The 14,684-nt window shown below is 39.9% G+C and overlaps 1 long non-coding RNA gene across 3 annotated transcripts in view; it reads left to right on the forward strand.

Moving 5' to 3' along the window:
- Nucleotides 1-14,684, forward strand: part of LOC108042804 — a 54,365-nt gene that overhangs the window by 19,140 nt on the left and 20,541 nt on the right. For 2 of the 3 annotated variants that reach the window (XR_001769223.2, XR_001769225.2), the window contains exon 2: nucleotides 10,650-10,796. This is a non-coding gene — a long non-coding RNA (uncharacterized LOC108042804). Of the gene's footprint in view, nucleotides 1-10,111; nucleotides 10,204-10,649; nucleotides 10,797-14,684 lie in introns of those variants that run through there. The other variant, XR_001769222.2, reaches the window with a different exon arrangement.

Below are 14,684 nucleotides of genomic sequence, written 5' to 3' on the forward strand. Positions count from 1 at the left end.
GAATTTGGGCAGACGTGGCATTTCTGTAAAACTTTTTATAAAAATGCCTCGAGCCAACATTCGTTGCTCATCCGTTGGTATGCCTGATTTATAATCAGCTTCACGCTACTTTTTTAATTAAAGAAAACATCAAGGCTGTCTTTTAATCGCTTTCATAAAAAAATGATTTAATAGTCAGCTTAAATGTTGTAATATTTATAAATTCTTATATTCGTTAATCATAGACTAAAAGGGTATGGTTAAACTCTCTTACTGCTCTACTTTCATAAGGTTAGTAGAAACTAATAAAACTAATATCATTCATTAGTCATATAGTCTTACAGTTACACTGCACCCGATAGGTAAAAAGTTGAAACAAACTTGATCGGCATGAAGTCTATGTAGAGAATGTCCGCCCCACAACTTTTATAGTTATTTATTATGCACAAAATGTGTAGACTTTTTAGTGCATGTCATTACATTTATTTGCCTTTGCAAACGGGTGTTTTGGTAGAACTCTACGGAAAACTTTACTTTTTTAATTCTGTGTGCTTTTTGGTAATGGTGCGTTTTACATTAATTTTTAACTTCAACCTTGAGTTGACAAAAAACTAAAATTAAACACAAACAAAATATTCCCTGTGTTGTACTACAAAGTTCCAAATCATTATGCTCACAACTGAGCTTTACTAGGGAATGAGTTCGCTGAGCACAGTAAATAGTATGTTGCATTATAGCTCTTTTCGTTTTGTATGCCATGCGCATGTGGCTTTTGTTTAATATTCACTTTTGATTTATACCGTCGAGAGTCATCGACGCAAGCTTCCTACTTATCGAAAGTGTATGTGCGATAAGCGGCTTTGTCCATTATCAGGCGAATTCAATATTATCGGGGCGGACATAAGAGGCGTTCAAAATATGACACTGGAATGCTACGCTGGTGCCCCGCCATCCCGTTGATTTTATTTTTAGACTTGTGGCTCCAAGATAAGTTATCTGAGCGAGGGGGAAACATTTGGAGCATTTTATGAACTCTGATTTATAGACCGCGATTGCTTTGCATTGAGATGCTTACACTTTTAATGTTTCCCAAACGGGAGGGACCTTAAACTAGTTTAAAACTATCTACTAAACATGGGCTAAATCGAGTTAAATGGGGTAACTACCATAAAAGCATGTACTATACCGTGAACACTCTAATGGGAATCTGTTGGTCTCCCGTTTTTGACGTCCTCACTCGCCCCAAGGTACATTTTCGATTATCCCATCTGACTAATGCCTTGCTCTAAATACAAAGAGCCAATTTCAAACATGATGAGCCATCGGAGTAGGGCTTGCCAGAAAATATAAAAGATCATGCACATAATAACCATATTATTTATACCCCAGCTATTTTCAATATACAATTACCAAATTCTGTATACTACAAATATGTTTATACTATAGCATTTTCTATATTTTTGTTAGATAATTCAAATGGATTGCATTTATTAAATATTGGTTTGCAAAGGGGATTGTAGCTTCTTTAATTTATTTACAATTACTACTTTCTTTGTATTCATATATGTATGACTTGAGTGCATTGTCCTAACTGGTTTATACTCGAGCATTTTTGATATTCAGAAACTCTTGTACGGTTATTCAAAGTCGAATGGATTTAGTTTGTTAAAAATCAATTAAAAGGGGGATAGCCTAGCTTCTTTTTTCTTGGAGTGTATTTATGGTTCAGGTAGCTTTCGGTGCCCCGGTGAATCTAGCAGATAATGAGTTCCGGGCAAACTCGCATTAGCCCAGGGAAGAGTGTGAGAGATGCTTTTAAAACTTTTCCAAAGTCTTGCTCTGTCGGTGCGCTGTGTTTGCTGTGCTGTGCTGTGCGTATTCGTCTTGTTGCTCTAGTCATTTGCTTATTGTCAGTCTGTGCTCCCCTGGCAGCGGGGGAATCCCCCACATTGCCATGTGAGCAATATTGTGCACTTAGAAGCATTTTGTCAGTCAACACAGCAGAAGCATAAGGAGCACTCAAATGGGCGGGCGAGCGGGGGTTTTTGAAAGGCGTGGCTGGGAGGTCGGGCAAGTGCGCTTGACATTTTGTAGCGCAGAGGGCTAAAATATGAAAGCGAGAAGAAAAAAAAAAATAGAAAAAAAATGAAAAAATACTTAACAAAACAAGGGGGAAGTGGAAAGAACACACAAAAACTGAATTTTGTGCTTGGATTTTGAGGCAGCAGCAGCTGAAATAGCTACAGAAAACAGCAGCAGAAACAGAAACAGAACATAAACATACAGCAACAACAATAACAAGTGCAGCGACAAATATACCAACTGCAACAATAACACAATGGCAACAACAATAACAGGGCAACGGGAAAGTATGAAAAAAGACAAAAAAAAAGGCAACAACAAAAAAAAAACTGACAAATGTCAACAAAGTTGATTTATTTTCCCTTACATTTTTATACTATATGATATGCAACATTTTCCCAAATGCAATTTATATGTTGCCCACGACAACGACAACAGCGACAACGACAACGACAACGACGTTTTCATAATGTCCTGCCCCCGTTGGCTGCTCACCAATTTCCCATCAACCACCAACTCACGTCGTCCGTTAACCCTTTCACTTGTCTCCCACTGGTATTTCACTAAGCTCCTCATGCCCTATTTCAGTTTAACTATGTTTTCACAAAAAGAGTTATGTCTTGGCAATCCAATCGATATATCGCAGTCTTATGTCTTATTTAAGGCGGATTGAGATCTGGAATCGGATTGCTATATCCTACGAATGTCAATAGAACAACAGCATTCGGTAATAACCAATTCGTTTTTAAACCAAAACGTTATGTTAAAGTACGGCAAAACTATCTCTTATGGTATCATCGATTTGTACATTTTAGGTGCGTAGTATATCGAATATATTAATAGTGTTCATCAAAATTTAAAATATGATCTTATTACAAGAACTTCAACAGTAGAACGAAGACTGTTGTGAAAGCTTACATCAAACAACTGACCAAAATTGCAATGCGCTTTGCAAGGGTATAAATAGTGGATTACGTTCTCGGCAAGACCGAACCCATTGTTGTGCCAGTTTCCCTGATTCAGTTTCAGTGGAATGCTGCATGCTATCACAGCTATCATGTCGGTTTGTGTTTTGCGTCCTGGCGAAAGTTTAGCATAGCCTAATGCGCCATGTTGCATTCGAGTCAGCCAGCAATGTGTATACAGCACCCACACCCATTATTACCACGCCCTTATATCGGGCATATCGCCTTGACATAGAAACATGTGTTTGTACACTTTTCTTTTTTGGTTTTTTTGTTGTTGCCGTTGTTGCTGTAAAGCATTTTGGCAAAATGCCATTATAATTATACATTGGGCTATATATATGTATATATTTGTGGAGTCAGTCTGGCTCGGGTATGTTTCATGTTACGAGTGCTGGCTGACAAAAACAGAGTCGGCCAAATCAGCAGCAGCAGGAACCACAGCAACAACCACGACAACAACACGAACAACAACCAACAATAACCAACAACACGAACAACAACCAACGATGGCATTGTTCTTGTCGCTGTTTGGCGTTTGCATGGCAAATAAATCAAATTGCTTTTTAAATGGAATGGTAAAACGGGAAACGGGAAAAGCCAAACGAACCCGAAAAATAAAACGAAAACGTTTCCCAGATTTGTCCGCTTATCCCACCTGATCCAACCACTCTCGCCGTAATCAAAATTTCGACCAGTGTCCAAACACCGGAAGACTTTTAAATCGCTTCAATCAATTTAGAGCCGCACTTGAAGAGAAGAGAGTGCCTGCTGTTAGCCTGGCCAAAGTTAATGACCTATTCATTCCATGGACCCAGTGGCATCTGCCATGCATTTTTAAGGCATCAGCCATGCGAGACGCTGCACCATCCTGTGTGTTCAACCCATTGCCTTCCGCTCGTGTCGCCTGTTTCTGTTGCCAACTGCAGTGGAAAGTGACAAGTGCTTGTCCGATATTTCGGCCCACAAAGGAGGAGCCAGGGAGCTGGAGAATGTGTCCCAGCTCCGGCGACAGCCAACAATACTTCTTGCCCCCCCGGCGGGAATATGAATACCGATTCTGACAATGGAATGGGAGCACCGGGAGCAAAACAAAGATCTTCAACATTAGCCAAGGACACATTGGACCACGACAGACTGACTGGGGATGACTTGGCCGAGCGACGTGATAAGTCGAAAAAGTGCCCAAAGAGACAACTCACAATAGGGTCCTTCACAACGGATGATGACGCTGAAAGTCAACTTTGGCAAAACATTGTTAAGTAATTTAACAAAGGCACGAAACATATCGGTATTTCTAAGCTAGTCTCTTACTAAGACATTTCGGCGTAATGAAAATGAGGAAATTAAACCCCATTTTCCCTTGTTTTTCAATTCACCTTGCTATTAAGAGGTCTATGAGTTATTTCCCCCGATCATTTCTCCCCATCAACTGCTTCCATTCCATTCTACCCCATTGAACTTGCTCAACTCCTCCGTTCTTTAGTACTTTAGCTCCTTCGACACCTCTGGTTTCTCCGCCTGCCGAGACGAAATGTTTAATTGCACGCAAAACCGCAGTAGCTATTAAAATTGTAGTATACGTAAACGGGAAAGTATGGGTACGACGCGATTTACATTAATTTGATTTCGTTTATTATTTGGAACGTTATGTGGCTACCCGAGCCGCCAAACTCCATGTGCCCCCTCCTCCCCTTCCCTCGTTGTTTTTAGATCCTAGGGTCCTGTGTTCGTTCGTGAGGTTTGAACGTTACTTAAATGGGCGGTTTTTGGCCTGACTCGCTTGATTAAATCGCCCAAATGAAATTTGCGGGGAAAAAATCCACAGCTGGACGATGGCGCCACTAAAAGTTATATAAAGCACCGAGCTCCATTAAGCCCGTCAGATTTTAATCTATTTATATACGCCCCAAGTACATATATACATACTACAAACCACAAACACACCCAGAGTGTAAGTAATACGCACTAGTTCCAGTGGGATTAATGGAAAAATTCCAATTTGCCCTAACAAAAGTATCTGCTGTCAAACTCAAAACTTTTTCCAACCATTATTCTATAAGTATAAAACTTCGTTGTTTTCCATAATAAGTGATGGAAAGAATCTACTTAAGAATGACAGCATTTTCCTATATTCGATTAAAAGTGACGGCGTTTGTGAAGCTACTTTGTCTAAGTGCATCGACTGTTAAATATAACTGGCAGTTCGTTTTATCACCCAAAAAGTAACTTTTTACTGCTCTGTGCTTTAAACAAGGTCCTTGAAGACGAATTTAAAATTGGAAGACAAGCAGAGGGTAAATGAATGAATTTAATTTGACAACTAGAATCAAAAAAAAAACACTAGAAGGTCTAATTTATTACGCAATAGTTTTCAATGATATAAATGTATCTGATCTCTTAAATTTCTTGCATCAGCTTATACCATAAAATAGTGGAGCAAGACTTAGACAAAAGGTCCTGCCACAGATTCAATAGCGAAATCCGCTTGGTTTTAACGACTTACGCCGTTTGGCTGAAATAAGATAAACCGGGCGAAAAGCTCATGGGGATTTCACTTCTTCCATCCCCTTATCTACACTTCTTCATGCTTTTTTTTCCAGTTGTAGTCTGAGACTGCAACGCTAGATTTTTAATGTCCCGCACTAACAGAAAGGGAGCAAAAGTTAAATTTTATGTTCGAAATTTTTATTGCTTTTTATTTTTGTCATGCTTTTGCCAATCGCAATTGTCTGACAACTAAAACAAGTTGCCGAAACTGTTACAGCGAACACAAAGTCCGCCCTTTTTCCTTTGCCACCATTGATTCTCTTACTTATCAGCACTCTTCGTTCTTGGATGATGCTTTACACTAAAAGTAAACGTGTCGGAGGCACTGGTAAAATATCCATAAAAATGAACCGAGTTAGCACGTGACCCTCTATAAACCCAAATAGACGGGTAAGAAGCCAACTTTCAACATTTACCAAGTTTAGCCCATTTCGAATGTTTGTCCTACGATGTCATACGATGAACGCTTGTAAAAAGCCAAGGTAAATTGTACAGTCTTATACTTATTTTAAATACTTTCAATTGGGGTTCTTCACCATTCATTTGTTTAGTCAATTTTGGAAAGGAATTAGTACAAGGTTTCAAATCCTAAAAATACCTCTAATTTTTGTGAGTTACCTAAACACATATAACAGTGGAAAAGTATCTTTACTTATTATTAATTTTGTGTTTAAATGTATCTTGTTGGCAAATCTATAAATTCAATGTCCTAATTTTTCATTTTTTATTTAGAGTGTACGCAAAAAATCAGTTGACAGCAGCATCTCCTCTTCAAATCTCATTTAAATTCCGTGGCTGCCCCCACGAAATCAATTTATGCCAGACCAAAGAAATCCAATACAAAGCAAAGCCCCAAAGCCACAAAACCCGACCGCGACCCAGTGTCGAAAAGTCTCCAAAGAATACGCTCTTAAATGGCATCATAATTAATAGCACTTAATATCAATAAATAATTTGCAATGCGTGACAGGTGAGCGACCGAGGTACACCAATTGCTGAGGGGCCGAAAACAGAAACTGAAACTGGGCATCGACAGCAGCTGTCCCTTCCGCGCAATAAAGCTGGCACGCCCCCAGGATAAGGCTTACCAGCCTTGCCAGAACACCCTTTAGCAGCACCAGCATAAAAGTGTAATAACAACATCAGCCCTAGAGGAGGGTCAGGGGTGGGGAGGGGAGGGGGTTATGGGTGCCATTCGAAATTCGCCATCAACAAGGCCGGCAGCAAGGATTGAGGAGGTTTTGACACCAGAAACCAGACGCCACAAGCCAGACGGCCTAGTCGAGTGGCGGCCGAGAGGCACGGACGATAGAAGAGGCCATCAAGTGTTTTAATTAGCCCACCCAGACCCAGGACCAGATGCCAGTGCCTCTGCCCCTGCCCCTGCTTCTGCCTCTGTGTCTGTGTCTGTGCCCCTTGCACTGCCCCTTGCAGTGCCCCTGCCATGGCCAGGCAGAGACCAACAACCGCCTGTCGGTAATTTATGTTTTATTTATGCAAAGATATTGCGGCCGCTCCTCGAGTCTGGCAAATGTGGAAGTGGAAAATGGGAAGTGGAAAGCGGGATGTGGAGCGCGGAGTGCGGAGTGCGGCGTTCGCTGGGTTACGCGTTAATATGCAACATTGTTTAACTGATTGCAGTGGCCGACGTCTAACGAACCCGTTAGCGGTCTGCCGGGCCCCCGATTTGCCGGTCCGATCTGGAGGGTTTGGGTTTTTGATGGAGAGCGTTAAGACCGGGTGGTGGTTTTGACCACAGTGCTTCCTAAGCGCCGACCAACATTCAACCAGCACGGGTAATGCAGATATTATGAGTTGGCTTCCGGAGCAATGCAAAACTACTTTAGTGACCCTATAAAAACAGTGGCGAAAAGGTCGATATCAAATCGAAATTTCACAGGACGAATAGTAGCATACATTTTGGGTACCATCAAGATGGAACCAAATTGCAATTTTCCATTCAAGTTAAAAAAACTTTAAAAAAAAAATATAAGAATTACATTTTTAAAATACAAAAAGATAGTCCAACTTATTTTAAATGGCTTCCAAACCAAGAAACTCCATTTTGAAATTTAACACGCAAAAATTGTTGAATATTTTTATTTCCTAAAAGACAGCTTGAATACTGACCCTTAAAAAAGGGTACTCTTTATAGGTCTGAAGGACCTTAAATGCACTGTACAAGCTTATGGGAAAAATAATAAAACTGTCTGAAAGGGTGAACAAATGCCATGTGGAGCCTAGTATTATGCGAAATTGATTGATTGAGATAGCATCGATGCATTGGATGCCGCTCGGAAACATTCCGCTGGCCATAAATCAAGCAGACTTGCAAAATGACAAGGGCGTGGCGGCAAATACTGCTGAATTTAACTACCTTTGAAGGTTTGCAACAAATAAAATGGCCACTTACTGTTTAACAAACGGATTGTGAAGAGAGAGGAGGCAACGTCTTGAAATTGCAACTTTGGTTGTCTGCAACTCCTCCGAAATGGGCACACAAATAAATTTTGTTAGCAGCCGTGAAATTTGCACAGCTCTCAAACTGTGAGCCGATTTCCTCAAAGTTCTGTTGGGGATGAAGCCCTACAACGTTTTCCCCCATTTTCCGCCGAGATGCAGTTTATTATACGAATTTTATGTGGCACATCTCCCCGTGTTCCGCGGCACATTCCCCCATGCAAGATTGCAGTTTAAGACATTATTTTTAGTACAATCGCTCTACGAAGCTCTTATTCACTATGCTTATTAAGTACTACCATTTTTATAGATTTTTTATCGCAAACTTGTTACTAGAAATTAATAAGGGGGTCTTTATTCGTTGAATACCTCGTTAAATGGTTTATTGCTTAATTTTTTAAATTATTTGATTGGTTTTTAGTGATCTGTATTTGCATATAAAAATCGATGTTTTTTGGCATTAATTCCCAAATGGATAGTGAAAAAAGTTCTGTCAGGACATCATTTCAAACTCATTAACCATCGGTGAAAGTCAAAACAATTTATATATTAATATTGCGTTATAAGAATTAATTGATGTGAACACTTGTTAAAGATGAAAACAAATGAAAGATCAGAAATATGACTTTAAAATGACAGTGGCAACTGAATGCCTGTTCATTACGAAAGTTCTTTGATCACATTTGATCCCGACAAGGGGATCCTTATTAAGGCGTACTTGGGGAATCACCTATTCCGTTTGCTCCTGCCTCCATCGCCTATTTAATCTCACCTTTTTCTTCCTCAGCACACCTTGCGCTGCTTAAGTGCAATGTTGCATTTTTGCCGACACTTGTTATTTCTGTTTTGATGCATTACAAATTTCGTGGCAGGCTCTTGGCGATGACTCTCGACGATGTCGTCACCCAAGCCAATTTTATCCCCAATTCCCATTCCCTAGTCAGAATGTCAAGCGGCCCGGCGGCAAAATAGACAGATAGACAGATAGACGACGATAGCGAGGACGAACGACAATATTTGTGTTACACTCCCCCTGAATCGCTCAAAAAGCGCCCGTAATTGCTTATGCAAATTCGCGCGCTGCAGTTTTGAACGCAGCGCAGCCATAGCTGCCTCCATCATGAAACCTTTAATTTGGATTTCTATCCCGCTGGATGGAGAAACTCAACGTGCCCTTTTCGTCCTTTTCATCCTGGACCAACCAGATGAAGTTCTTCTTGCCGCAGATTCTGGCGGCAGATGATTCTTTGACTCTTGGCAGACGGCACTTTAACGCGGTTTGCAAATTGTGTGGCTGGCAGCCAGCAACCACCATTCGGCACACAGATAGCGCAATCTTCACCCCGAGATTGTAGCCAACAAATATGATGGTTTAAAAATAAAGCAAGTATTTTGGTGTCAATGCAAACACTGGTAAACAAATCGAAAAAGGTGGGCAAATACGATATGCCACTTTCCTAAAATTTCTAATAATCGCTTAGTACTATTTTATTTAAAGTAGCCAAATTTCAAATGCAAAGAAATAAATAAATTTGTACGTTTTGTAAGCTTTGGAGAGTTGAAAAAACGAAACCTTAAATCAAGAATATTTTTTCATCATCTAAAATTTAGTTGGTTTTCATCCCCCTTCTAGAAACACAAAGTTACGCCTGAATTTCTCCCTTTTCTTTCCGAGGTCCCTCAGTTTTTCCACATCGATAAAATATCCGATGCGCCCGGTTTATAATGAGGCAAATGTTTATTCGATAACCGAGCGCTCACTATTGAATTAATATCATATCGGGAAATCGAGTACTTTGTAGTCAGGCTAGGGGATGCAATAAGATGGGGGTTGGTTTGGCGATTTCATCCGCACTTACCGCAATTCTATTTCTGTTTTTCTGCTTTATGTTGCTGTTGCTGTTGCTGTTTGATGTTGATGTTGCCAGGGCAGCTGTCGTCGTGACAATGCAGTGGCTGTTGCATTCGCAATTGCAGCTGCAGCTGTCGCAGCACCCTCCTCGTCCTGATTCTCCTTTGTGCTCCTATGTTTCCTGTTTGCCATTTTTGCGCTGAAATAAATCCATCGTCAGTCCAGCGGCAGATACACTCACACACACATCACGCAACCGGAAACTGGTTGCTGGGAGCTGGGAGCTGATAGTTGGTAGCAACTAGAACACACCAGGTAAGGGTGTTCCCCCAAATCCGCGTGGAGCCCGAACCCCAAGCCTGATTCCCAATGCCGTCCACACGAGTCCTGGGTTCCACGGGAACACCACTTAATTGGCTGCGCCTGTCAATCAGCGCACCGCTCGTCTCCTCACGTGTTCGCGTGCCAAAAGAGTTGTTTGCATCGGATTGGATGCTATAGAGGATATACGGGATGGGGATACGGGATACGGGAGCAGGCACGGTCGATTAGGTGCTTAATAAGCAACCACTAACAGTTGATCGACGCCAACACATCGACTCACTTTGTGCTCAATTTAGCTTGTTGTTTCCACGTGCAAGTGACAAGTAGTTCATCCGTGTGAGCTGTGCACCCAAAAACCAATCAATATGTTAATTAATCTTCCATCATATCATCATCGCGAACTGGCTTTAACTTTTCGCTTTCCTCTGATCTTGCAGGGTGTCATCGTCAGCCAACCGTCATGGTCCTCCAAACTAAACATAAACACTGATATTCCGAATACCATACCACCACACACACGTGAAGAGCAGAGAAGGACGAAGGAAAGTTCCGGCGTCCTCGGAACTTGTTTTCAAACGAACCTGGTGAGTTTGAGTAGTGGATTCATTCCAACGAAAAGTTGGCTTAACTAATTGCTCAACTTTGAATCGTTTTAACAACAAAATGCATATATGGCATATTTTGATAGACGAGAAATATTTATTATCATTTGAGCTGTCATACTTTCGAAATATTTGTACTTTTCAAAAAATTGATACCTATTGTGACTGTGATTTTTATTTATAGACTTCACATAAACTTAAACATATTTTAAATTATTAATCATATTAAATCGTATTACGTGAAAAAGTTAATATAAAGCTAAAAGTAAATATTCCAACATTATTTATTTAATTTAAATGCAATATGTTGCAAATTACACTAAAATATTTCAAAGAATTTCTAGAATTTCATGTCAAGATGTATTACATTTGTAGGGAAAAAAATTACTATTGAGCCTTACTTTGAGATTTGGTTAACCAAAATTTCAGCTGCCTTTTATAAGGAATTTTCAATTATTTCAATTACAATTCAAACAAACCCTCACGTCGTTCCCCATTCACACTTTCGTGAGAGATCCCGCAAATGTATAATACTGGATATTATAGCATATAATTAGAATATTAATTCCACACACACTCACCAAGCTCTGGCCTTTGAGAACTCTTGTTGCTCGGTTTCGGTTTTGATGTCGGATTACCACCGCAGCAGAAAAGCCAAAGCAAATAGACACAACAAACGAAAGCTCAACCGTAATTGGAAGGAGTCCTTTGAATATCCTTTAATTAACAATTATTCATTTCTGTTGTGCCTCAGATATATGTTTGGAATTCATATTTTGCCCTCTAAAGATATACATCAAAAACAATTCAGATGGGAAATCAGGTTGTGTAAAGAGACCGTAGGATGGGATTTAATATTTATGTATTTCGAAAGTATATTGAAGAACTTGCAATGGGCCCGCATAAAGTCTCGGTTTGCGATCAAAGTTTCGCTTTCGTTTTCGTTTTTGCTTATCACACAATCGAAATTTGAACTAGAGCTCATGATAAATTGTTTGGTGATAGTAAATTCATAATTTATTTGATGCCTGCATGTGTGGCCGTGTGCACGTGTGGCACATATTGGAAGCGCGTTGGCGTACGGTGTAATTGAGCATTTTTATGGTCGCTTGACAGATAATTGTGGCCCAGAGGGGCGGACTTTGGGATTGGTTGTTAATTTACTTGTCACGCACGTGCCGCTCCCATTGTCCGAGGGACTAACTTATCTTAATGGCTATGAATGCATCATGTGTGTGTAAATGCAAAAGTAACTCTGTATTTGCCCCTCGGCCTGGATGAGTCCCACAAATGATTCTCTATCCCATAAAATCCTATTTCGCCTCCACTCCTCCACAGTTTATAGTGTGGTGGCAGTGCAACTCCAGAAGAAAATGCATAATATGGAAGATCTGATATGGTAAAACCATAAAATATAACAGGAGTGGAGAAGTTATGTATTTTATATGGTTATTTAATACTACTTTTAATACTTTTAAGTAAAGAATGTCATTACAAATTAAAAAAAAAAAACATTTTGTAAGAACTTTATATTTCCTTTATAATGGGAAAAATGAACTATATAAACTATATTAGGACTATAAAGGTACTGTAAAAGGAATTAGGAATATTAAATTTAACAAGAAAGGGAGCAAACTTCGGCAAGCCAAAGTTTATATACCCTTGCAGCTTTTACAAATAATTATATCTTCGAATATATTGATAGATGTTAAAAATCAACGAAGTACGAATTTTATTTCCCGTTCCCGATTGTTCCAATGGGATCTGTATGGTTTAGGAGGCCAATTCGGCACTTTCTGACTTATATACTACCTTCAACAGAAAAAAGATCTGTATCCAAATATCTTTAAAACTGAGCGACTTATTTGCGTATAAACGTTAAAAAGAAAAAATTAACTTCAGTTCGGGTAAAAGCTACAGTTAACAATTAAGACCAACAAAATCGAGCAATCAAATCCAAAGAATTCTCAGTGTGGTCATTTATATGCAATTATAATACTGTCTGCATGGGTATACAAATAAAATAAAACATATGTATGTAAATAGGAATTCAAGGCTGTTAAATATACATACAATTTAAAATATTATGATATATAATAATAAGCGTGAATTATTTTTATTATTTTAAGGATGGCTGCTAAAAAAATCGGAAAAATATTTAGCGAATTTAAGAAGACACATCCGATGTGAAGTTCCTACTGTCTTGCTATCTTCTGGCTAAAAGGTTAATTAAAAGTTTTGAGAACTCTTGGTTAGAGCTGAATTTAAATTTCAGTCTTTATGTCCAAAGACAAATAATAAGCAATAATGAATTTATGCGCGGGAAAAAAAATAAACAAAAAGCTACTGCACGACCTTGGCCATAGTACTTATAATTGGGGCAAGGACTGAATAATGAAGGCCAACAGGTCCAGCTGTGAAAGCACCAGTCAGATCATCTTTAGCCACTTACTCGCCCCCAAAAAACAAATGCCAAACAGGTGTATAAATGGTCGGGAGTAAAAACAAATGGGGAAAATATGTTTCGACAAGGGCGAAACGGCCCGGCCCCAGTGACCCCAGCTAAACCCAGCGACCTGAAATTATTAAATTCCGAAACGGCGATTAAAAAGTATGACGAAGGGGTACCCCAAAAGTCCTTTTATGGAAGCAAAAAAGCTCTCCACCACGACGCTCATCCTCTTTCGCCGCCTTTCTGCAGGGCTGACAAATCCAGCACAGATGAGGCACAGCCGAGGGGCTTTGAGGCAACAGCTCGCTCGCCCCAAAAAAAAAAAAAAAAAAAAAAAACCCTATGGCCTGGGGGCCCCCAAAATAACAAAAGCTTGAAAAGCCATTGAAAAACGGTTTCCCAGGCCGGTCTTGACCGTTCACAGCCACATTCACAGCCACATCCACCTCCTCAGCCACATCCACATCCCATGGGCCTGTCCCCAGAGCTCATGTCAGCGTGGGCCTCTTTTTAGCTGGGTGTTTCTCTCGGGTTGAAGCGATAAGCCTAGAAATGTTACATCTGATTGGGACAGCGGGAAGAAGAAGAAGAGGGGGCAGGGAGATTTGGGAGCGGATGTGGAACCAAACCGGCCAAATGCTTCATTTATACCCAAATCTCTAGAGGCTAGAGTCATAAAGACTCGGGCTTTGCTCGACTTTTTAAAGTATTTCTTTATTGACTGGTCATGAGCCCAAAGATCTGCGCGATACAAAAGAGTCAAATTGGTTCTGACATCGCATTGGGCATTCAACAGATATTCTCATTTTGTACACAGAGTGACATAAAGGTTTCGCAAGTCAAATGTCGATTCGCATTACTGTCTTTTGGTTTTGTGTTCCCTTTTTTTCTATTTTTCCTTTTTTTTTTGCTTGGTCATTGTTTGCAGTTTTTTGATATTTTTTTGGGAACGGGGTTCTGGAAGTAGCCTAAAAAAAAGAAAAAAAATATTCAATCTGACAATTAATACTACTAATATAATCAATGAATAATTTACAGTATATAGCTTTGTTTTATTCAGTTGTTGATGCATTTTTAATACCAATACTTTGTCAGAGCTAAACTGAAAAAGTCCCACAGCTTGTGCACTAGCAGCCAACTTACGACCCCTATCGGGGGAAACAAACTGAATTAAATCGAGTGCATCTTGAGGATAGAACATGCACTTCTACTTACTCTATATATATATATATATATATATATATATATATATTCGCCTGCATTTATCCATGTGGCAGAAAGACGCAGAACTGGAGACAGGTGCCTCGGTTGAGTGCGCACTCGCTGACGTTGACTTTGCTGCGTGGACGAGAAAAGCGTGCTTCCTGTGGCGCGGAGATGGCAATTGTTGTGCTGTCAGCTAGAAAACTACTTTCAAG

Source organism: Drosophila rhopaloa, unplaced genomic scaffold (assembly GCF_018152115.1).
Source record: "Drosophila rhopaloa isolate 14029-0021.01 unplaced genomic scaffold, ASM1815211v1 contig_3, whole genome shotgun sequence".
Classification (NCBI taxonomy): domain Eukaryota; kingdom Metazoa; phylum Arthropoda; class Insecta; order Diptera; family Drosophilidae; genus Drosophila; species Drosophila rhopaloa.